We start from the raw sequence: 25,248 nt of genomic DNA, 5'->3' as shown, positions 1-25,248 counted from the left end.
GATACTAATTATGATGTGACGATGACGACAATGATCATGACGAGATGATGATATGTAGATGTTGCTGATATTTGATGATGACGAAAGTGGTGAAGTTGGTGGTGGTGGTGGTTGTTGTGGTGGGTGCGGTGGATGATGATGATGATGATGATGATGATGATGATGATGATGATCATGATGATGATCATGATGATGACTGATTCCAATCATCAACAACCGGCCTTAGTTCGGATAACGAGTAAAGTTCATACGTTTATGCACCAAAACTGTGACTGAGGGTTATTGTATTGGGAAATAGTTTGAAAATACAACTTTGACCGGTTGGATTTTTTGTATGAAGACAATTCATAAATCCATCTTTATTGTGTCAGTTAACAGTTTAATAAACAGCATTTCAAATCCATTCAAAATACATGATAAAATCTACATTTGCAGACATGCTTCAAATACACAAAATTACTAAAAGAAATACAGCTATTTTACAAGCTCGTCTCATCAAAACACATTATTCAACAAAAAGTATCTTAACTGGTGTCATGCAAATATTATCTATTATCTATTTCAATCATGTTATGATATACACTGGAGTATACACTTTATTTAGCATTCTGTGTTTATACACGAGCCAGTCAAAGTAAAAATAAATGTATTCAGAAATATCAAAAGATGCACTTAATTTCTATAAAAAGATAGTATGAATGTTTACATGATCAACCATGGTAGTGTGCGTTTTATATATTATCATAAGTTTGAATAAATGAATCATTTAGATTTTCCTATATAATTCAGAAGTGTTTTAATCCTTAGAGGAAACATGTACAACTGGATATACATCACAGTTGAAACTGTATAAAAATATATATATATTTGGAAAATCTAATGACAATGGCTTTTAAATGCCAAGTCAAACTTAAAAAATAAATAAGAAATTTCATTTCAAATAATGAAGGTTACATACAAATGCCTAACTGCCTATTTAACAGTTTAAAGTTTTATGTTGTGTTGGGATATGCAATTAATTTCAGATTCTGTGTCAATATATCTGTAGTTATCTGCTGTGTCTGGTATCTCCAGTGAATATAGGTATAAAGTACTGTTCTGACAAAGTCTCCTAAAACACACAGGAACCTTTAAGGTGAGTATCTTGAAGACTGACTGTGAGCATATTCTAAATGTTTGAAACCTTGTGATTTTTCAGTGTCCTGAAAGAGACAAAAAGTTATAAAATATTGTTTAATACAGCACAATACAATACATTTATGAAAACGCCTTTTAATGGTTAAACTACAAGAAACACATAACTTACATTCCCATATTTCAACTGAAATAGTTGGATATTTTATGAAAATTATTGTCTTTTTAAAAAAAAATAAGTAGGGTATTTAAGAAAACATGAAAAACACCATTCTGGTGGCATTTTATTTCTTGTTTATTGTTCAAATAAGTTAAATAACAATTATGTTATACCAGTTAACTGCTCAAAGTAAGATGCCCAACATTGTATCAATATAAAATTCATCTTATTGTATTATTCATAAAATTGGTTTATATCATATTGCATTTTATCATTTCCCACCTACTTTTACATTTCCCTCCATTGCCAGCTTGAAGCATTCCTGATACATGTAGTTCTCTATCACCAGCCTGAAATAATTAACTTAAACAATATTTAACAAGCAAAAAAAAACTAAAACATATAATATCATTAATCATCTGTACATAGCCTGTGCATTAACTGCAGGTACATAATATGGTTTTGCAGTTTAGTTTCTACATTTACAGTTTAGTCCTTATGACAATGTGTTCATATGTTGAATATACCTCCAATATCATTCAATAAACCAACATTAGAATTTAATTCCCTTTTCCATACCATTATTAAACAGAGGTCAATGAAGAGCACAGCATTTTCCACCAAGACCATGACACTTCTGTTGTCATTTTTCATTTCAGTTTATATTGTACACTTGGCATCAAATGGCATGACTGAAAAAGACAAGAATTTGAAAACTCACATATGTTCATAATGATATACTACAAAGTTCTACATAAACCATATGATACCTTACTAAAACAAGTTTTAATTAAAAGTAAAGGTGAACTAAAATGATTACATTGTCACCTGATAGTGTCCATGGTATTAAAGTAGCCAATAATCAACTTATTTGTTGTGAGAGTGTTGTTTACATTACTGTACTGTATCTACATTTACATATTTAGCATCAGTTTAAGATGTGTAAAAATAATTATGTTATATCATGACATGATAAAATGGTAACACTGTTTAATAATTCACTGACTACATGCCACAGAGACCGGTTATATTACAACAAAATATGTACAGGCATTTATTTATCCGAATTAAAAACCATCCGAAATAGAAGAATTTCAAGAAAATGTTTTAAAGGACATATTAAACAGCAATAATACCAAATCAAATTCAACATCATATTCCATGTTTTAGATGTACACAATATCAGCACATTAGCTAAGTATAACAAAAAGCTTACATCTTCTACAGTTAAAATCCTTTTTTGACAGAACGGCGGAAATAGAACATTTTCGTACTGTTTTCAGCTATTTTTAGACATAGTTTGAATATTCCACACCAGCGAACATGCTACACGCGATATTAAACTCTCAAATGTTAATAAAAAGTAAAAATATACTTTGATATGGAGAAAATCTTCATCCGCCATCTTGATCGTTAAGTTAACGAGTGCCTCTTACCGGTCGTAGGTTTACGAGCAAAATTAACGATAAAGCAGGTGCACGTTGCGTCTCTGAAACGGTGCGGATCGGTAATTTTGGTCGTACTACCAAAATCAGCTAACGATCGCCTTAACGATCGTCTCTGAAACGCACCCCTTGTATGTTAAAACCAAATTTGTTGACGTTAATATGAAAATGCTTACTATTCAGAATTTAAGAAAATATACTTTGTCTACCCAGGTAGCCATCTAAAGATAGAGCTTCGATATGATTATGCGATCAAAACATTAGAAATATTAGCAATTAACATTCGCAAAATAAATAAGATTTCAAGAGACATCATGTGAGCAGTTCGTATAGAAAAATCGATGGGAAAAAGTATTTAATAATTATGGTACTTGTCATTCTGCTTCTTAACTATAGTTGGTGTTAATAAGAATTAAAGTGCTGCGTAACAGTACTTTATGAAATTGTTTTGTTACTCGAACAGCAGGAAGAAGAACAATAGTACTAAACGTTCTATTTTATAGTTCAAGGATTTGCCATGTGACTTTAAACATATTTGTTGAACATTTATCTACAACTCAATTTAGTACATTTGCCAATATTAATGTTGTATAACGAAGTAAATAACTAAATATCTTATTGCACGGAATTATCTCTGTCACAATGCCGAATATGGGTTTCCGTGGTTTCTATGGTACTCCTGCCTATATTATGGAAACATAGAAGGATAACAGAAATGCATGTGAACTTTCCGCATAACTGAAATAATTTTGAACGCAATACTTTTGAACAATTAAGAAGCTCCTCAAAGGATTGTGACGAAGTTATCGGAATTCATTTATATAGAGAAGACAAATATTTGTTTCGCGGACATTGATGATATAACTCGATGGAATATAATCAATTACCCAATGAATATATAATTTGCTTTAGCTGTCAAATGAAATCAAATCGATTTTGAACACTGATCACTGACACTCATAAATACAGTAAGAGATGTTTAAGTGACAATAAAAGTATTTGACACCAAAAATACACCAAATGTAAATTATTTGTGTTTGAACATTTTGAAATGACTATAAGATTACAGAATTATCATATAACTTTATTTAAGTCACACGTATACTGCTTTGTGGTTTTGCTGCCCGTTTAAAATAAAAAAAAAATCGATATGATGTCAAAAATGCTACTTGCAGTTATAAGCAGATTCGTCAGAACTGTAAAAAATGTCTTGTTGCCGGATTTATTATTCTGAAAAGAATGCATTTTTAAAGAAATTACTTTAATTGAATTAATGTATTTCAGAAGCAATTGATTTCTTGATTCTTAATGTATTCAGTAATTACCATTGTATTTACAACTTTTAGTGAACCAGTAACTATTCGTTTAAATCCATGTAGTATCATTTTTATACTTTTTTTTCAAACCTTTCATATACATATTCAACTCACTGGTCAATCCAAAAAAACACCATGCAGTTAAATATTCACCTATGATATTACCTGTCGATACTCCCAGTCGTTGTTGGGTTTTCCTTTCCGAAAAGAAAATGAGTTGCCATAGATCATTTGTACCTCTGACATTTGCTCAAATTTAGATAATACCTATAAGATATTACTATTTTCTCAAGGTTAAAAGATCTATAAGCTACGTGAAACACATATATTTTTTTCAAAGAAACTATGAAAAGGCTTTTATCAAAATAATTGTATCATCATTTTATATTTATATCACACTTATTTGACATTGCACACTTTTGAGAAATAAAGTGTATCGAATGTGCCTATAAAGTTATTTAGGGACTATATGGTTAAACAGTTCTTATGAATGAGTATTTCAACATATAAACTTACTTCTTACATATACGTTAGGATACGTCTCGCCCTTTAAGATGGTGTTTGTTTGTTTGTTTGTTTAAATTTTATGATTATTACATTTTGGTCCTTTTTTAGGCTTTTGTTTGTCACCCAAAGTTATATTGAATTAAGAAAGTGCAAACATTTGTTTTGCTTGTTAACGTTTTTAAGATATCCGATCTCCTAGCTTTAAGTGAATAACGATGCGGATTATTTTTTTCTTTTAAACGCACTTTTCAAAACGTTGAATTACAGAATGTATGGATGCCCAGGAAATGTGTATTCAACTGTTCGATATAAGTTTTAATTTTCCTTCCGCGGCGTATTCTCAGTTGGGTAAAAACTGTTCATAGGAAAGGTAATGACACTTTGGGTATGACATAGGGAATGAAGCTTGTGATTTATAGTAATAACATATTTCATACTTATTTTCGCCCCTTTTTTCACTCAGAAAAATGATGTAATTTATGATTGACTGATTTTTGTTCCTTTAATTAATCATTATTATTTAATTCAATTGTGAGACAGTTAAAACGTATTTTTGTTTAACATATGTTATTGCTTATTAGATTTTCGTTACTTTAAAAGTTCCGAAATATATCGTTTGAATCAAGTTTTAAATTGAAAATGTTCTTATTAAACACTAAAGCTTCAAGTTGGCAAAATTGGGAATAAATATGGATAATGAACCATAATAAATAAGGTTTCTGAAAGATCACATTTGCGTATTACATGTAGTATATTCAGCTTATCATTAGTAATGCATCAGTTCTATTTTTTTTAAATAATCTGAGATGATTTAAGATTTCAGTACTTAAGCAACCAACGTTTCTTCTAAAAAAAGCTATAGTAAAGGATGGCTAATCCTTAAATTGTCAAAAAAATATTTCTTTCCATCGAAACTTATAAAATTAACTCAATGACAATCATAAAATCTTCATTTGTTATATGCCCTAATTTAGCCATGCGTATATCAGATTAATAATTGTTAAAGAAGCCTTTGTCAACGCTTCTGTTGCACGGACTGGATAAATTGATAAAGATTGCCGATAAGCTCCAATGTTGACAATGATATATCGTCTTAGAGAGGCGTACTTATTTATTACATAAATATCCCAAACGTAGAATTAAACACTCGAACTTCTTTATACACGTTTTTATATATCAATAAATTAAGCACTTACTTGATGAGTTTGTCAAACACTTGGAAATAAAAACGCTCAGACATCATTTAAAGTAAAATGTTTGTGTTTTTTTATGGTGTGTTTTAGGCACTATGTGTTATCAGTTTACTTTTTCAATCAGTGTTCATCCATTCAGCTTATGGTGAAAACCTTAAACTATAAAAAGACAAACATGTAGACTGTTTCGTTTAAAATCAACTTTTGATCCATCTTGCAACAACAATTTCACTTTAATTTCTTTTGTATTGCTATTTAAACATATATGCAAAAGGAAGTACGCATTATGCGAATTATTTGATGAATTGTATTTTAACGACTGATATATGGTGATGACAATTTTAGACGTATATTTTAAACGAATGGCGCCAACGACCACAACTTCAAAACCGACAAGGTACATAGACTATTTAGCTTCGATAATTGGACAATATAATAAGTGGTGATTGCCTTTAAGAGATACAAACTCTCTATGAGATTAATAAACATAAACATAAATCTTTACTGAATAAATATTATTATATAAAAAGAAATTGCGCATACATCAACTTTTGGAAATAACTCTCTGATGATAGTGGTAGAGATGGGTGTGTTTTGTTAATTGCCAGTTGAAAAGACAAATTAATCTATAATATTCAAAACTATTAATTGTTCAGGTGAATTAGGATGTCTTTAACAGAGATAGCACCGGCATTTTGCGCAATGCATGACTTTTGATTTTTTTTATATAAATACGTAAAAAATTATCATTTTTGCTTGCGTTATGTAAGCATATAATTTTAAATGTTTAACATTAAAAGAAGCATTATCTTGTTATCTTGGCATATTTATTGCGTGTATGTTATCAGACATAATGTGATATGTCATATTTATAGGAATTAAAAAGGTCTTAAACTTAATTTACAATAAGTACAGGAAAGTTTTGTTGCAACAAAAAATGTACATTAAAAGGAGGTACCCATGATTTTCTTTTAAAGAGCGGTCAATGTTTTCAATATATGTATAATTAATTATGATAATATTATGATAATTTAATACTCATGATTCGATCCGCAGGAACACCGGCACATGTATCCTTTCAGAATTGTTTATGTTTCACTTCAAATATCTTACTAATTAATCGACTCCTGGCACGAGTATTAAACAGTTTGTTTTTCATTTAATTGCTCAGTTAACAATAAACATCTTTTAAACCACTTTGTTATTGTGCTATCATCGTGCATGTACAATTATTTACTGACGAGGTACATATGCAGGTATTGACTGACGAGGTATCTATACAGTTAATGGCTGCTGAGCTACATGTGCAGGTATTATCTGATAATGTACGTGTCCTTTTATTGACGGATATGGAACAGATGTTTGCTGATGAGTAACATGCACAGGTGTTGGCAGATTGTGAATATCTGCAGATATTGACTGAAGAGGTACATGTACAATTATTGACGGATTATGTAAATGTGGATTTATTGATTAGTATTAGGTAGTTTGTTGAGTAACTGATATATGAGATACATGTGCAGTTTCTGACTCTTGGTGTTCATGTGCATATGTTGTACGAATGTGGTCAATTTGCCAAACAAGTTCATTAATTTAGTCTTAATGTTTTTTCCCCTATTTTTCCTAATTTGATTTAAACATATTTTATTCAACATATACAAACACACTACACAAAATACATACACACACACACACACACGTTGTATATTATATTGAAATGGATTTGAACGAAAGCATAGCTTATAGAGTTCTTCTCCATGGGAATTAAATTACTCATTTACCAGAAAAATGCGTATGGTTGACGATTAGACTATATCAATCATTTATGCGAGAAAAGTTGTTTATAATGCTAAAAAATAAGAATAAGTTTTTGTTTTGTTTAGATATGGGTTCAATAGTTCAAGCACGATACATAATTGATACAAAATAAGCACAAGTGACAGTATAAATGGTATATAAGTAGGATGTGGACAGATATGAAAGAAGAAAAGAAGTTGGGTACATACCATATTGGGGAAACACTGTAAGTCAGGTAAAGATCAGAAACGTTTCGTGTCTTGTATGAATTTATGAACAGTATCAAATATTTTGGAGTTGTTCTCGTTGTTTAGGGTTGGATTGCACAGAAAATAAAACCAATGTTAATTTCTGTGATAATTGACATATCACGAAAGAAAGTTTGTCGAGAGTCGGTATATAAAGGACAATGCATAAAATAGTGAGTACTACTTTCAACTTCACACTCGCAAAGAGGAGAGCTGATAATATTGTTACAATAAAGGTGATAGTTAAGACCACTGCAACTAGTACGCAGTCGAGTGTGAAGTGCTTGTAATCGGCGGTTACCGTAATAATAGTCAGGTGGGCAGACTGGCAATCGACTACGAAGTGTATATTTAAAGAATGCAATTGAACGATAATCCCGCATATTCTGTGGAAGTTCATTCCATGCACGTATAGTTGAAGGTCAGAATGAGGACAAGTAAGAATATATGCGTGACATAACCGTTCTTGTGTAAGACGCATCCCGTAATGGAAAATTATGCGTACTGACATTTAAAGGTGCAAGGGATGAACGATATTCTGGGGCAAGGCCGTTTTTCATTTTATAGAAGAGACATAGTTTGTGATTACCGCGTCTTTCTGATAGAGTAGGCCAACATAGCTCAGTATGGAGAGCATCAATCGAAATTAACTTAGTAGCCCCACAAACTATTATACCAGCTTCATTTTGTATCTTTTGTAGTTCGTTTTTTTTGTAGTCCGTACAATTATCCCAGACAATATCCGCATATTCAAGAATCGGACGGATGTACGAAAAGTAAATAGTTTCTAGACATTTTCTTTCCAGAAGGAACTTAAGCCTTCGCATGATGCATATTCTTTTAAGGGCTTTACTTCTGATGTACTCAAAGTGTTCATGCCATGTACAGTCACTGGAAAGAACCAAACAAAGATGTTTATGCGAATTGATTTCTGAGATTTGTTGACCATACATAGACAAATCTGAATAAATTCGCGGTAGGCGTTTTCTGGAGAACATGATTGACTTAGTTTTTGCAGGATTAAAGGTGACTAGCCATTTATCAGCCCATGTACTGATGCTATCAATAACTCTCTGGATTATTTCAGTGGCCCTTCGAGCTCGTCAACGATAATATAAAGATAAGTATCGTCTGCAAATAACCTAACATTACTTCCATTGTTGACAACAATGTCATTTATAAATATCAAAAATAGAGGGGACCTAGAATAGAACCTTGGTGTACACCAGCCTTAAGAAAGACCAAACTAAATATGGAGCCAGGGAGAACTACACGTTGCCTACGTTCGCTAAGATAAACACTAAAACACCAAAGTAAGTTGCGATCGACACCAGTTTCTTGTAGCTTCACAATCAAGCCCTTGTGCCAAACTTTAGCAAATGCCTTACTAATATCAAAGAATACTGCTCTTACCTCAAGGCCATCATCTAATGCCTTACAAAATGTGTTGTAAAGGTATGCAAGCTGATTAACAGTAGAATCGCCTGGCCGAAGGCCTGACTGAGTTTTGTTTTTGTGTTCTATGTCTTTGGCGTTGACCCCGTGCCATTAAACTGATATTTTGTTAAAACTTTTGGCTATTGAGTTTGTTTCCGTAGTTTTTCATATAAATATTTACCACTTAAAGGTAACCATCAGGCTTAAAATTATTGATATTTCGGGCTTAAAAGTATTGATAAATCATGCGTTTTATATTAAATTGAAACTAAAACAAAGCGTATTAAGTACTACGATATATGATCAGCCAAAGTATGTACCACCATACTAAACGGACAGGTTAAAGTGACAATTATTTAAGCGCTAGACAGCAATATTTAGCAATTATTAACAGAGATATGATTGATTAATGATTCAAGCTTACAAAACAAGTAGATTATATACTTGGATAAAAAACACAAACCAAAATAAGTATTGTTTATTGGATTTGTAAATACGTCATTGCGTATTGATTAATATAGTACTCTCCTAAAATCGAACGAGGCAAGACATTACACACTTATAGCGGCAGTCTTAATTATTTACCGTTTTAATAACAATTTATTTTTCCTGGAATGAGCCAATTTTTCTGTCAATATAAAAAACAGTTGTGTATATAAGACTGCTGACAAAAGATCAGATTGCAGTAATTCATATTTACGTCCGAAATGTGCTAGATCTTCATTTTTTAACATAACTAAGAACATATGCGATGTCAGCAGTCTTATATCACTTGTTTCCATGCATGTTTGCAGCACTTAGCTCGTTCAAGGACAATACACCACAAGTGGTCAAAACGTTCAATCTGTGAGAGTGTAGCTTAAAATAAAAGTAGTTTGATTATCATCTTAACAAACACGATTGGTATAATAAATGGTATAATATGCTGCATGTCTTTGCTTAACATGTACTAAACGTTATATTTTATTTTGAATTTAAGTTGTATTATTTGTTATCATATTGCTTGATCATTAATAAACTCCAAAAAAGTGTTTTAATACCCTTTCCATAAGTGTTTATATTTATAGTAGTGTTTTTTATTCGTCGGCATACTATGTGATTGCTTACATGTTTGTAGTGAATAGGTAAATAAAAAATCATAAAATAAAGTTTCATAATGTAAGTTAAAATATTTTACGCTATTCTATTTATATGTGTAGAGATCAATTTAAAAAAATAATAAACGAGCTGGATTAGCCTGGTACCCAGGCTTTATCTAGATACAGCAACAATACAATGAGTAGTCAAAACGTTTTAAATGCTTAAAAAAGCAATAATTTAGACCTGTAATATAGCCAATAAATGTGTAATAAGACTGGTCATTGTGCCATTTAACAAGATCCTTGAAATATAGATATAACTCTCTCCATTTGTCAGTGTATTTTTTTCTATACATCAATCAAGAAATTCATTACTGGTTGCACAAGGCCTCTTGAAATTTACTTGCCCACGTTGACAAAAACATAACTTTGCTTAATACTATGATTCATCGACAATCAAATCTTCTCTGGGAATGCCCAGCAATGTTTCAAACATGCAAGCAAGGATCAACTTCACTGCAGAATGCATGAATATAAATTCGTTAAAATATACTCATTTCTAAAATGGATGAAATTGAAATTAAATTGCAAAAGGCGAACCATATGGCAATATTGGAATATTAAATAACAATAAACGCTATATGTTTAAAATTGCACGAAGGCACCAAACTTTGACCTATCAGATCAGACACCAAACGAGAGTCAAACATTCGCAGTAGTTGACTATTGACGTTCATGTGCTGTAATCGACCGATGAATGCACGTTTATCGACAATTTAAATACTTGGATTGATTGCTTGTTTCGCGTATTCATTATGTTTAAATGCAGAAGGCCGACCTTGGTATTTTATTATAAGTGCCGCCTAATTATGAATATAATATACTCGAGCAATCCCTGACTTAACATTATATTGATAAACAAAAGCGTTTGTATGGATTTTTAAACATAACGCTTATATTTTGCAAGCATTAACAATTCTGATTTATCAAAGAGACATTAAAATACAATCTTCTTACGATTGATCTTTCATAACGCAAATTTTAAAGCATGTCGAAATTCTTTTTTTTTTAGTCTGGTACAGGTTTTTTTGCTTTGTTTTTGTCCTTTTTCAACATGATTTCAGTTATACAAGGACATTGCTGAGCATCGCTGCAGTTAGGTGGTGTGTCATTGCTAGTTTTGTTGTCATTCGTCACAAACCTTCCGACATATTGATAATTAAATGTGACAATACTGACCTGCTTCAGCATCTCAAAAACAATTCTCTGCCATTCTCCAAGAAATAAAGTTAGGAATAATTTATAACCTGTACAAATGGCAACAGACCCAGGTTTCAGTCCCACTTTAAAAGTCACATTTTGTAAGGCACCAGCCTATGTCAGAACTCCCAGTATTTTATAATTCCTTTCTATACTAGTAGTATGTTTGTCCTGCTGCTATTTTATTTAAACTATTTTTATGATTGCATCTGACAACATAGTAGTAAGTGTAAGTGCTATTAACATTAGCTTTATATTTAAATGCAAATGTAACGTTTACAAGACGTAAAGGTGTCAGAAGCGAACCATTTTTTTAAGCCCTCAAGAAGCTATGTATATCGCTCTACATCAATTATTGTTATTCATTTTCCTATGCTTTTTTACATGTATGTTTTTGTAGAGTTGGGTGTTATAATGGCAAATAAAAGAACACACCCAGTAACCATCATGTTAAACTTACCCACGGTGCAATGTTCAGACGCATGCTTTTATATAAAATAGTTTAAAAAACAAGTTAAATACTATCGGATGCTATGTATTCAAATGATTTATGTGTTTTACTGCATAGTTAGTGTGTGTGGTGTTCGAATTGAATGGTTCTAGACTAGAAGGTCTAACACTGGCATTGCTAGTGTGTATTTTGTTTGCCATTTGATCACGTATTAATCAGTTTGTTTTCATATGTTTATACTACTTTATGTTTCTATTTAGAAATGGATCCAGTGCTATACCTCCCTTTCTCATCTGTATTTATCCTTGTCCTGATTGGCGTTGGGACATTGTGTTTTTTTATCTGGGCTTGGTTTTGGCCACCTGATCAATCGTCAACCAACTATAAAGATACCAAAAGGTGAGCACTTTTGTTTAAACACGTGATAAAAGTGGTAGAAAATACTCATTACATGGTGAAACCAGCTTAAAGGAAACTCATATTTGACGTTCGTCTTCTTTTTTCTGTTTCATTTTATAATTTTATCAAAACACAAAATTAGTCTGAAATGTATCAGATATCCTAAACAAAAAAAAATATACATGCTATTTCGTGTTTAATGGTCTCATTCAGGTATTTCAAATATTTACATGAATAATTACAAAGCAGAATACAACACTTTCTCTGTTATAATTGTGGTTATTACACCTTGTTACTTCAATTCCAAGAAGGGTTTCAATATTTCGAAAGTATTGCGTTATGAAAGGGGCGGGAGGAGATCGCTGTAATCATTTAATGTTTTTCGATTAGTAGTCAGTGGAAAAGCGTCACTTCAGTATATTTAGTTTATTCTTATTGTCCATTAGTTTATTCTTATTGTCCATTAGGAAAAAAAGGGAATAATTTAGAGGCACAATCCAGCAAAAAGAGCAATCATGTGTTCAACTTTTATTGGTATTTTGTCTACTGCATATACATTTTTTTTTTAAATGAAAATCATTATATTAACACAATCGAATCTGCTGTCTTCAAGCTGAAAGTTTAAGCAGGTGGCTTGGCTTTAATTTTAGTGCCTTTCAACTGATTTTTTAGGCATGTAGTGGGGATTTTATTTATGTGCTCGAAATTGAAGAATCGGACATGTGAATGGCTTTTATTCACTCAAGCTGCACATTCACAGATTGAACATTTTGACAACTTTTTTATATTTTTTTTGTCAATTTTTTGCTAAAAAACACGGAAACCAGTGACACTGCTGACACAAAAAAGGAAAATTGTTATATTCATGTTCAAAAATTGATGTTTTATGCATTTTTCTTATACCGTATGTACCGTTTTAAGCCATTAAACATTTTCTTTCGAACGGAAAATCTGCGATCTTATCTTTTGTCAGCAATCTTTTTATCAATATCAATAAAAAAAGTTATACAAATGGTAAATGTGAGAGTGCAGCTTTAAGCTGAAGTTTGGTGCATATACAGTCCAAAAACGCCATATCAATCTCTGATATACCGATATATCGGTTATGTCGAACTTTTTCACTTATGTCGATTTTATCTACTAAATTTATTCGCTAAAGCGAAGTAAAATTTCAGTCCCTGTGGTCAAATTTCACATATTTACATCGTCATTTATGTGGAAAAGCATTTTGAGTTGAATGCGAAAACATTTCAAATCCGTTTGCAGCATTTTACTAAAAAGCGTGCGTGTCATAGTTATAGTTTTGTGGATTCGTGGTTATTAATAATAAATAATTGTTTGTTTATGTTTTTTAATAAAGAAACAATTATTTTACAAGCATGAAATAGTGTGTACAAGACGTAGAAAGCTTATGTTAGAATGTGTATTTCCTTTGCTCCGGTCGGAAAATTTAGAGAAGGACCCCGTATGAAATAATTTGCAATATCTGGATCAGCTAAAGGGAGAGACGGTTCAAAACAAAAAAATTATTTCAAAATTATACAATTAGAAGTACGAAGCCATCATCGAAGGCAAGAAGGGTTTCAACACAAGAAGCAGATGGCGGCAAAATACGGCGTACCGTTTATGATTGTAACTGTCATCAATAAGCGTGAATTACAAGAAAATAAAATTGACGTATGTTTTATTTCAATAAAAAGTTTGCAGATTAAACGACGAAATATATTACATGGCCGATTTAATGTCGAATGCTAACAAATACATATAATTCTGAATCAAATGTTTTGCGTTTGGGGCATCTGTTGTATTTTGAATATGTCGAATGTATGTTATTTCGAGTCATTTTAATAGGTCCCGACTACTTCGACGTTACGAGAGGAAAATGTAGTAAGGCTTTGACCCGAGTGCCTTTAAGTTGAAGGTCGGGGCATGTCAGTAGGTTTTGATCCACGTGCCATTATGTTGAATGTAGGGAAATGTAGTAAGGCTTTGATCCTCGTGCCTTTAAGCTTAATGTCGGGGAATATAGTAAGGTTTCAAACCAAGGATCTTTATGCTGAATGTTGGGGCATGTAGGTGAGGCTGATATACGCGTCTTTAAACTGAAAGTCATGGTCAGTAAATATTGTTTGACCAACGTGCCTTTATTCTGAATGTAGGCGCATGTAAGTATATTTAATTCACGTGAATTTGAGCTGAAGGTGAATGCAAGTTGGGTTTTATATACGTGCCTTTTTGTTGAAGATCGGGGCGGAGCATGTAGTAAAGGTTTTTCCACGTAACCTTAAAGTAAAAGTCAGTGCTTATAAGTAGTGTTTGATCCCCGTGCCTTTAAGTATTAGTTTGAAGAATGTGAGTAAGTTTTGATCCAAGTGCGTGAAAAACTTTAAAGTCGCGCATGTAGTCTGGCTTTGATTTGCGTGCCATTTTGCTGAAGGTTTGGGCATGTCAATATGGTTTGATCAACCTTTCTTAAAGTTGAGTGGCATGCACGTCTATTTGATTCACACTCTTTTAAGTGTAAGGTCGATCCATGTAAGGAAGTTTTGACCAACGATCCAATAGGTTGAATATCGATGTATGTAATTAGGGATAGATCAACGTGACTTCACGATGAAGATATGGGTATTAAATCAGGCTTTGGTCCACCCTCCTTTAACCTAAAAGTTATGGGGTAAACCTTAAAGTCAGGGCATATAAAATGATTTGATCCACGTGTCTTTAAACTGAAAGTCATGGCATGCAAGTAAGGTTTGCTCACGTGTGCTTAAGGTTGGGGCATGTAGTTAGGGTTTAAAATTGTTACTTTCTGCTGAATGTTGGACTGTGTAGAAGGGCTTTGACTCACGTGCCTGTCTGCTGTATGTTGGACTGTGTAGTAAGGCTTTGACATACGTGTCTTTCTGCTGAATGTTGGACTGTGTAATAAGTCTATGACTCACGTGCCTTTCTGCTGAATGTTGGACTGTGTAGGAAGTCTTTGACTCACGTGCCTTTCTGTTGAATGTTGGACTGTGTAGTAAGTCTTTGACTCACGTGCCTTTCTGCTGAATATTGGACTGTGTAGTATGGCCATAACTCACGTGTCGTTCTGCTGAATGTTGGACTGTGTAGTAAGGGTTTAATCCACGTGCCTTTTATCTGAATGTTGGACTGTGTAGTAAGGCGTTGACTCACGTGCCTGTCTTCTGAATGTTGAACTGTGTAGTAAGGCTTTGACCCACGTGCACTTCTGCTGAATGTTGGACTTTGAAGTAAGGCTTTGGCATACGTGCCTTTCTGCTGAATGTTGGACTGTGAAGTAAAGCATTAATCCACGTAGTAAGGCTTTGACTCACGAGCGTTCTGCTGAATGTTAGATTGTGTAGTCAGGCTTTGACTCACGTGCCTTAAAGCTGAATGTTTGGCTGGGTAGTAAGGCTTTGATCCTCGTGCCCTTCTGCTGAATGTTGGACTGTGTAGTAAGGCTTTGACTCACGTTCCTTTCTGCGGAATGTTGGACTGTGTAGTAAGGCTTTAACTCACGTGCCTTTCTGCGGAATGTTGGACTGTGTAGTAAGGCTTTGACTCACGTTCCTTTCTGCGGAATGTTGGACTGTGTAGTAAGGCTTTGACTCACGTTCCTTTCTGCGGAATGTTGGATTGTGTAGTAAGGCTTTGACTCACGTGCCTTTCTGCTGAATGTTGAACTGTGTAGTAAGGCTTTGACTCACGTGCCTTTCTGCGGAATGTTGGACTGTGTAGTAAGGCTTTGACTCTCGTGCCTTTCTGCTGAATGTTGGACTGTGTAGTAAGGCTTTAACTCACGTGCCTTTTTTAATAAATGTGAGACTTTGCAGTAAGACTTTGATCCACGTGCATTTCTGTTGAATTTTGGACTGTGTAGTAAGCATTTGATCCACGTGCATTTCTGCTGAATGTTGGACTGTGTAGTAAGCATTTGATCAACGTGCCTTTTTGCTGAATGTTTGACTATGTAGTAAGGCTTTGATCCACGTGCCTTTCTGCTAAATTATCGACTGTGCAATACGGCTTTGATCCACGTGCGTGTCTGCTGAATTTTGGACTGTGTAGTAAGGCATTGATCCACGTGTCTGTCTCCTAAATGTTGGACTGTGTAGTAAGGCTTTTACGTACGTGCCTTTCTGCTGAATTTTGGACTGTGTATTAAGGCATTGATCCACGTGCCTGTCAGCTGAATGTTGGACTGTGAAGAAAGGCATTGATCCATTTGCCTGTCTGCTGAATGTTGGACTGTGTAATAAGGCTCTGATCCACGTGCCTGTCTGATAAATGTTGGACTGTTTAGTAAGGACTTGACATGCCAGCCTTTCTGCTGAATGTTGGACTGTGTAGAAAGGCTTTGATCCACGTGCCTGTCTGCTAAATGTTGGACTGTGTAGTAAGGTTTTTACGTACGTGCCTTTCTGCTGAATTTTGGACTGTGTAGAAAGGCGTTGATTCACGTGCCTGTCTGCTAAATGTTGGACTGTGTAGTAAGGCTTTGATCCACGTGCCTTTCTGCTGAATAATGGGCCGTGTAGTACGGCTTTGACACACGTGCTTTTTCTGCTGAATTATCCGCCGTGTAGTTTGGCTTTGACTCACGTGCCTTTACGCTTAAATCTGGACTGTGTAGAAATGCTTTGATCCACTTGCATTTCTGCTTAATATTGAACTACGTAGTAAGACTTTGATTAGGGTGTCTTTCTGCTGAATGTTGGACTGTCTATTAAGTCTTTGACTCAAGTTCCTTAACGCTGAATGTTTGACTGTGTAGTAAGGTTTTGACTTACGTGCCTTTCTGTTGAATGTTGAACTGTTAAGTAAGGCTTTGACTCCCGTGCGTTTCTGTTGAATTTTTGACTATGAAGTAAGGCTTTGACTCACGTGCATTTCTGTTGAATATTGGACTGTGTAATACGGCTTTGACTCACGTGCCTTTCGGTTGAAATTTTGACTGTGTACTAAGTCTTTGATTCACGTGCCATTCTATTGAATTTTTGACTATTTACTAAGGCTTTGACACCCGTGCCTTTTCGTTGAATGTTTGACTGTGTAGTAAGGCTTTGACTCACGTGTCTTTCTGTTGAATGTTGGACTGTGTAGTAAGGATTTGATCCACGTGCCTTTCTGCTGAATGTTGGACTGTATAATACGGCTGTGATTCACGTGTCTTTCTGCTGAATGTTGAAGTGTACAGTAAGGCTTTGATCCACGTGCATTTCTGCTGAATGTTGGACTGTGTAGTAATGCTTTGATCTACGTGCCTTTCTGCGGAATGTTGGACTGTGTAGTAAGGCTTTGATTCACGTGCCTTTCTGCTGAATGTTGGACTGTATAGTAAGGTTTTGATCCACGTGCATTTCTGCGGAATGTTGGACTGTATAGTAAGGCTTTGATTCACGTGCATTTCTGCGGAATGTTGGACTGTGTAGTGAGGCTTTGATTCACGTGCCGTTCTGGTGAATGTTGGACTGTATAGTAAGGCTTTGATCCACGTGCATTTCTGCTGAATGTTGGACTGTATAGTAAGGCTTTGATTCACGTGCCTTTCTGCTGAATGTTGGACTGTATAGTAAAGCTTTGATCCACGTGCATTTCTGCTGAATGTTGGACTGTATAGTAAGGCTTTGATTCACGTGCCTTTCTGCTGAATGTTGGACTGTGTAGTGAGGCTTTGATCCACGTGCCTTTCTGCTGAATGTTGGACTGTATAGTAAGGCTTTGATCCACGTGCCTTTCTGCTGAATGTCGGACTGTATAGTAAGGCTTTGATCCACGTGCCTTTCTGCTGAATGTTGGACTGTGTAGTGAGGCTTTGATTCACGTGCCTTTCTGCTGAATGTTGGACTGTATAGTAAGGCTTTCATCCACGTGCATTTCTACTGAAAAAGAATACAAATGAATTTGCAACACCTTATAAATAGCAGTCTAAACTGAATATAAATATCTATATTCAAAATCTACCTCAATGATCACTCAAAATAATTACTGTTTTCATAGACTGATTTGTGTTGTAAACACAAACATTACTTCCCGGTAAATTCGGATACCCTCCATAAGAGTGCATGTCTCATGAGTCATCAAATTATCATTGCATTTGGCCACTCTTAGTTGTGTTTAAAATTAGCCCTTGCGTAAAAAATGCGATAAACTATAGAATGAAATAGATATATCACTGTGTAGATAAATGAATGAATTTTGAGAGATTCGATGGTGCATTGGTATTTTTTTTTAGTTTTTGTAACAATAAATGCAGAAAAACTACATAATAGTACAAAAAAGTTATACCTAGCGACACAGGAGAAGTCAATATAGCCTTGTAAAGTCGTTGACATTCAAAACAATTCTAAAAATAGCCGAAAACAGAAGTATAAAATGTCAGTCAAAACGTCTTAAGACCGGCAAAAACGACACATTAAAAAACATGCTTGTGAAACGCTCTGCTCGTTTTATTTTGATTCAGAGATTAAATAAAACCCGTACAACAGTTGATAGATAAATATTTCATGCTTATTCTGGTACTATTTTCGGCCATTATTATAAATGATCATGATTGCCTGGGTAATCCACTGGACTGCGGTGTGGTATTAGCTTGGTGCAGATTAGGGAAGCGTAGAATATGACGTTATGCTGTTATTGCTAGTAATAGAAATATGTTATAAATAATTGCTCACAAAAGTTTTTTAGGCTTTACTTATTTATTTTGCATTTTCGGTTAAAACAAGATTAGCTGAACAATTACTACCTTTAAATAGCACAGGGCCAAAGTCACAAAACACAGAACATAGCTAGAAACACACACCAACCAGGAACACACAACTCCACAAACAACACATAGCAAATAATATATATTAAACTAGGGGTGTTGATCAATGATTGTTAGGTATCGCTTTTGAACGGTCAGCAAAGTTTAATTTACCTTCGGGTTTAAAACTGGTTTAGTCGTACAATCACGCCCTTATCCCAACAATCGTGAATTAAATAAAAAACGTAAATGGAAGATTTTATCTAACTTAAGTGTGCATTAACTTGAGGAAATTTAAAGATCAAACAGAGTACTTTTTCAATTAGGGATCTTTCTTTAGACGAAGGAATACAATTCAGAGTACTTTTAAAAATATGATGCAGTAACTATTGAAACGATGAAATTCTCAGACAGGCTGTACCACTTAATTAAAATTTAAGATGTAGTAAAAATAATGAAATGCATCCTTGAACTATATTTGGGAAACCATAAGGGAAAAAACAATATAAAAATACAATAAATATTTGCAAAAGTTTTCTTCCAAATGCTCAACCTTAGTCAAATATTGGAATAAAGTTACATCAAACGCTGAAACATTCCGGATGAAATAGAACTGCTGTAAGAGTCTGTACATGTAAAACAAGTAAAATGCCCTTAATATACAATGTTAATTGTTATCTGTAATCTATGTATTTTTACATAAAAAATGTTTTCGTTATTCAATCTGGTGCAGTTGTCATTTTTTTGTAAAATTCCTTTAGAGAATTTTCAACGATCTGTGTTTTTGTAGTTATAATTGAAATAGGGCTGTATTATAAGGATTAACTATTTCCATTCCGTTGTGGATAATACGTACATATGTTGTTTTGTTATGGGTTTTACTTCTGACTCTAGCAGAGGACCAGATGATAATATTGATAAATTTACAGTCGCTTTTCTTACAAACGTTCTGCAAATGTAACTATTCACAAGCTCAATTTGTATCTAAAGTTTAGGTTTGAATTAACCGTTCATCTACGAAAACAAAAAGTGCAACGTATTCAATTAGAGAACCTTTGAATAGAAGAAAGGTAATCTATAAAATAATACACTTCTACAGATAAAACACATATAGCTATACAAATAACATTTACCTTTTTTAATGCATTTTTTTATTTACTGTCTAAGGTACTGAGCAGTTGACAAATTAGGAAACTATTGTATATAAAGGATTCCCATCCTATGCTTAAACTTTAATAATGTTACAATGATAATTGATGAGATGGGCTCAGATATGCATGATGAAAATGTAGTTGTGACAGACAAATATGTCAACGAATCAACATTTCAGGAAAACTCCACGTCACCGGACACTCAGAGATCAAGCAGTTGTGTGCGAAACTCCGGCCATTGACTTAACAGGAGAGGAACAGCAGACAAATGAAGACGAAACATATTATAAAGGGCTCTTCATTGATGCAATTAGGTAGCATGCATTGCTACTTCATTGTTTGATTATACAAGTAACGTTATTAAATTTTTAACATAGAAGAACATCTACAACAAAATGTAACGAGTATATTCAATTAATGTTTTTTGTAATAAGTTCACCGATTGCTCAAAACCAGCTAATGGGATAATGTCTAAAGATTGAAAACAAACGTTTGATGTGCCGAAAATAAAATGATCGAATTATCGTGTTTATGAACTTCTTCTTTAGCATTGCCTGTTCAATGTTCAGACCCATTGTAATGTTGCTAATTAAATATAAAATGAATTAACAGGTATTTCCTCCATTTGGTTTAAACTATCAAGGATCATGAAAGTAAAACAAATGAGCTTTTCAGATAAAATAAGTTTAAAAGGTATTAAAATATATTATATCGTACATGCAAAAAGACATGGAATTTGAATTATTGTCTTAATACAAATGTAGATATTGAAACTCTTTGTACATTGTTGAATGACATACTAATACGTTTGCCTTTTCCTTTTAGTGAAGAGGAAATGAACCTGGAGACAATTGAGGATTTGGAGAAGGAGTATGGCTAAGCTTTCTTACATGTTGATTTGAATGCCTGCGTTGTATTTATTTATATCGTAATCTTAACACAACACAATGTTTTACGGAGTTCCAGCAATATATAAAGTACCCGCACTATTGCCATTAAAACGGGTTTTGTAAGTAAATAACTTAATGTCGATTTAATAACATTAAACAAAACACATATCGTGTTACCTTCCACTTGTATTTTTTAAATAAAAAAACATAACACTATTTACTTAACCTCCTACGGATGATTTTAATTCAATACGATTTTAATTTCAGGACAAGCGGAACAAGATGGGTAAACACTCTAAAGGAAAACGGAAATCAATTGAGTGAACAACGACGACAGTTAATAGATTTACCTGAAATTACTGAGTGAGTGTACTTACCAATGTTTTATATTTCGGTTCTTATTATACAATTACTTCTCGTTTAAATCATGACATATTTCTTCCTATGTGATTTCGATCTACGAATATGAAAAAGAAAAGTTAAAGGCATCTTGCAGGGCTATATTTGCTAGGTTCTATTTACTTAAATATTCATTTAAAAATACCTTACAAAGATGGTCAATGATATAATATTTTCGTATAACCTGTTTGTCGTCTGCCTTTTATTACAGTAAAGACAAATTATCCTATAATTAAATGTACTTCAGCAAACCATTTTCAGTCAACAAGCAGTATCTCGTCCTGCTCGCAAAATATTTCTAAAGAGATGGCTTTTGTTTTCATTCAATAATGATATTATTCCATAAGTATGACACTAACACGTGATCGTTTGGTAGCACGCGTATAGCACTGTTTTAAAATAGTTTAAGTCATTTAATAAAAGCTTTCGATCAAGAAATGCAAAGACACAACATTTGGAATGTCTAAGATCCCGATCAGTATCTTTTTAGTGCTTTTTGAAAGAAAACATATGAGATGTGTAAATTGGCTCAACTATCTATTGATTGCAATGTTTTTTAAATGCACATGTACAATATAGTTTTGAGCCACGAAATGTTAATGTAATACAAACTAGTATATACTAGTATATACATATTCATTTGTGTGAAAAACGATCGTCACATGTGATTCAGTGCTCCCGCAGTCGTGTCCGAGACTCCAGTAAAAAACCAGATTGAAGAGGATCTGCAAAACAGAAGAAGAGACATCACAAATTATTATACAGCGCTTATCAATGACGCACATCGGTTGGATTTATTGCTACTTTATTGTTTAGTGACGCAATCAATGTTTACTATTGTTTCAATAGAGAACCAACATTTTGGCCTATTAAAACTATGCTAGGATATGCAAGTTTCGATTTGGTCCATTCGTCAGAACTTGAACAAAGATATAATTTATAACATTTCTGCGTTTTAAAGAATCTGTGTCTTATAATGTGCTGAAATATTTTAATAAAACAAGCACACCTGACACAAATGTTTCAGATGATGTTTGAATATAGCTGATAAAATTGTGTCCAATTTCCTGAGTAGTTAACATTGGATACGTTTCATCGAGGATAACATTCACCAAACTCGTACATATTATCATACTTTTAAGCAAATTCATTTAAAATACGATACAAGTTTGTGTTAACATATGATTTATACTTAAATAGTAATTTGTTACACTTTTTGGCCAATTGTTTCTTCTTTTGCTACGTCAAACAAAGTCTCTGTGATATGTATTTTAACGAGTTTTATATTTAAACGCTTACCAATGTTGACAGACAAACCCAACAGGTGGACAAAGAGATTGAGAATCGTACAAGGGAAGGAGCTGAGCTTTTAGATCAAATTCGTGCTCAAGATGAAGAGATACTGAAAGCTAGGTAAATTATGAATACGTTTCTATAAATATTCCGTTATTATGACTCTGAATAGAACACTACTTCAATTAACTATTGTGGGTGTTTTTGATTTTTTTTTTTTCATTTTTTTTAATGAAATAAACAAAAAATGTTTCCAAACTACAAAATGGCACAATTCACGAGCACACGTTTATTCCTTATTAAAATTATAGTTAATCGTACTAACAATTAGTCATGAAACCTTAACAAATGTTCTAATGAAGTATAAGTTTTGGTAACGGTTGCAAATTGTTGAAACACCTATATAATGATTGATCCTGTTTCCTTCAGGAAAAGGGAAAGAAACCTGCAAGTAAAAATTGAGGAACTGAAGGAGGAATGTGATCGGATGAAGTATGGCTATGTTTTTCTTGCATAATTGATATAACATTCAGCTTAATGCCGACGTTAACTTACTTTGTATCGTCTTTTTCATAAACTAATGCTTTACGGCGTTTTAACCCTTTGATGACCTTCCAATGTGCAAAAGTCGTTTGAAGGACACACTTTCTTTTTTATTTTAAATTGAGTTTTGAGGTTCAAAATGTAGCTATCAAAATTAAGATACCCAACATGTGAAGCCTGTGATAAAGAGTTAAGCAAACATAACGAAATTATATTTTATCAGATAAAACACATTTTGCCGCGGAAGTGTCTTTATACATAAGTTTGTGTTTTAAATCAACGTCTCAGTACTAATCAATCAACAATGTATTGAGGATTAGCGGTGATTGTGACTTTTTTAAGAAAAATATTGGTGTTTTTTTGTAACCAGGACATGCATTTATTTTACATATTTTTTGAATATCTTCCTTAACTGAAAATATATAATCAAGAACCCTAAAGACCGTGTTAATTAAGGACATTTTGACACACACACACACACACACACACATTTACAATTTCGATAGAATTGTCCCAAAAATATGATTGATTTGCTATCTTAAATCTGATGACAGTTTCTTTCGTAAAATTTGTTCAACTCGTTCCTTCCCCAAAACATATCACAAAAAAATATATTTAACTCCCAAAAAAGATCGTTCTTCAAAACTTGTTAAAATGAACTTTTTGAATTGTTTAATGTTTCGACTTCCAAACTTACTTTTACACTGTATTTGGCCATTCACATTTTTATTTTACCGGACCATTAAAACTTGTATTCTAGAACACGAAGACACAATTATAACAGCTTTAAAATTATTCCTTTTATATATAACGAGTTTACTTTTTAAAATAAGTTTTACAAATAACTCGCTTACCCTCTTAAAGGATGATTTAAATTCTGTTGAACATAAATAGTATTATTTAATCCCAGAGAAAGTAGCGCTAGATGGGGTCCAATGCTTGATGAAAGAAAATACGAACTGAGAGAAAAACAAGCGGAATTAAAAGATTTGCAAGATACAAATGAGTAAGTATGTAGATCGATGTTGTTGTTTTCTCTGTTCTTAATATTAATTGTCGTTATTTATGAGAAATGGTTCTCCTTTGATTCCTTTGCAAATATTAAGACAACTGTATTTTACTTTTTTGTCCTCTGAAAATCTTAACTTCATCATGGTCATATCTACCCATACTGATCCTTTAAGATTGCAGTCGTGTATGGTTTTGTTTTTTGTATTTTGGATTCCCAATTTGACCTCTTGTATTAATGCCCCCGTAAACAAAAAGTGTTCTGTTCGACTTCACAGTCCTCTTAAACTTCGAAAATACAGTACACTAAAGTTCTGACATTTGCCTAAAAGTCCATGTTAAACTAAAACACATTCACATTAAGGCAATGAAAAGGTTAAAATTCTTGCTTAAAAAGCTGCAAAATTATTACCTTCTTGAGACATTGCCCTTCAACCAAATCATAACATATTCTAGCAAGAGATTTCACACAGAAAATGACCTGGTATATGCCCGTGTTGCACAACTCATTTTAACCAATATCCGGTCGCATAAGATTTTTGACAAAAAAACAACAAACATTTACATTATTGTAAACGACAGGTTTGTGTTAACCCACTGGCACCCTCTATATATTTCTGCCTTTTGACTGACATTTTTAAAATTATATTCACCTACATTAACATTTATCGTTGCTCGTTACCAACGTCGAAACTATAAAACAAATTGCAACATGCAGAACTATTTTTATTACATACCTTAGCGCTAGATTTTTTACATAGATAAGTAGGCAAAATACATGACATAG

General features: G+C 33.3%; 1 long non-coding RNA gene across 1 annotated transcript; it reads right to left on the bottom strand.

The window, feature by feature from the left end:
- Window positions 1-404: 404 nt before the first annotated feature.
- Window positions 405-2,041, bottom strand: LOC128221060 (uncharacterized). The gene is made up of 3 exons (XR_008258882.1): window positions 1,874-2,041; window positions 1,581-1,644; window positions 405-1,202 (listed from the first exon to the last, which is right to left on the bottom strand). It is a non-coding gene; the product is annotated as an uncharacterized LOC128221060 (long non-coding RNA).
- Window positions 2,042-25,248: the final 23,207 nt, after the last annotated feature.

This window comes from Mya arenaria, chromosome 16, assembly GCF_026914265.1.
Source record: "Mya arenaria isolate MELC-2E11 chromosome 16, ASM2691426v1".
NCBI classification, from domain to species: domain Eukaryota; kingdom Metazoa; phylum Mollusca; class Bivalvia; order Myida; family Myidae; genus Mya; species Mya arenaria.
The sequence above is the reverse complement of the archived record's forward strand: the minus strand, read 5'-3'. Positions and strand labels throughout refer to the sequence as shown.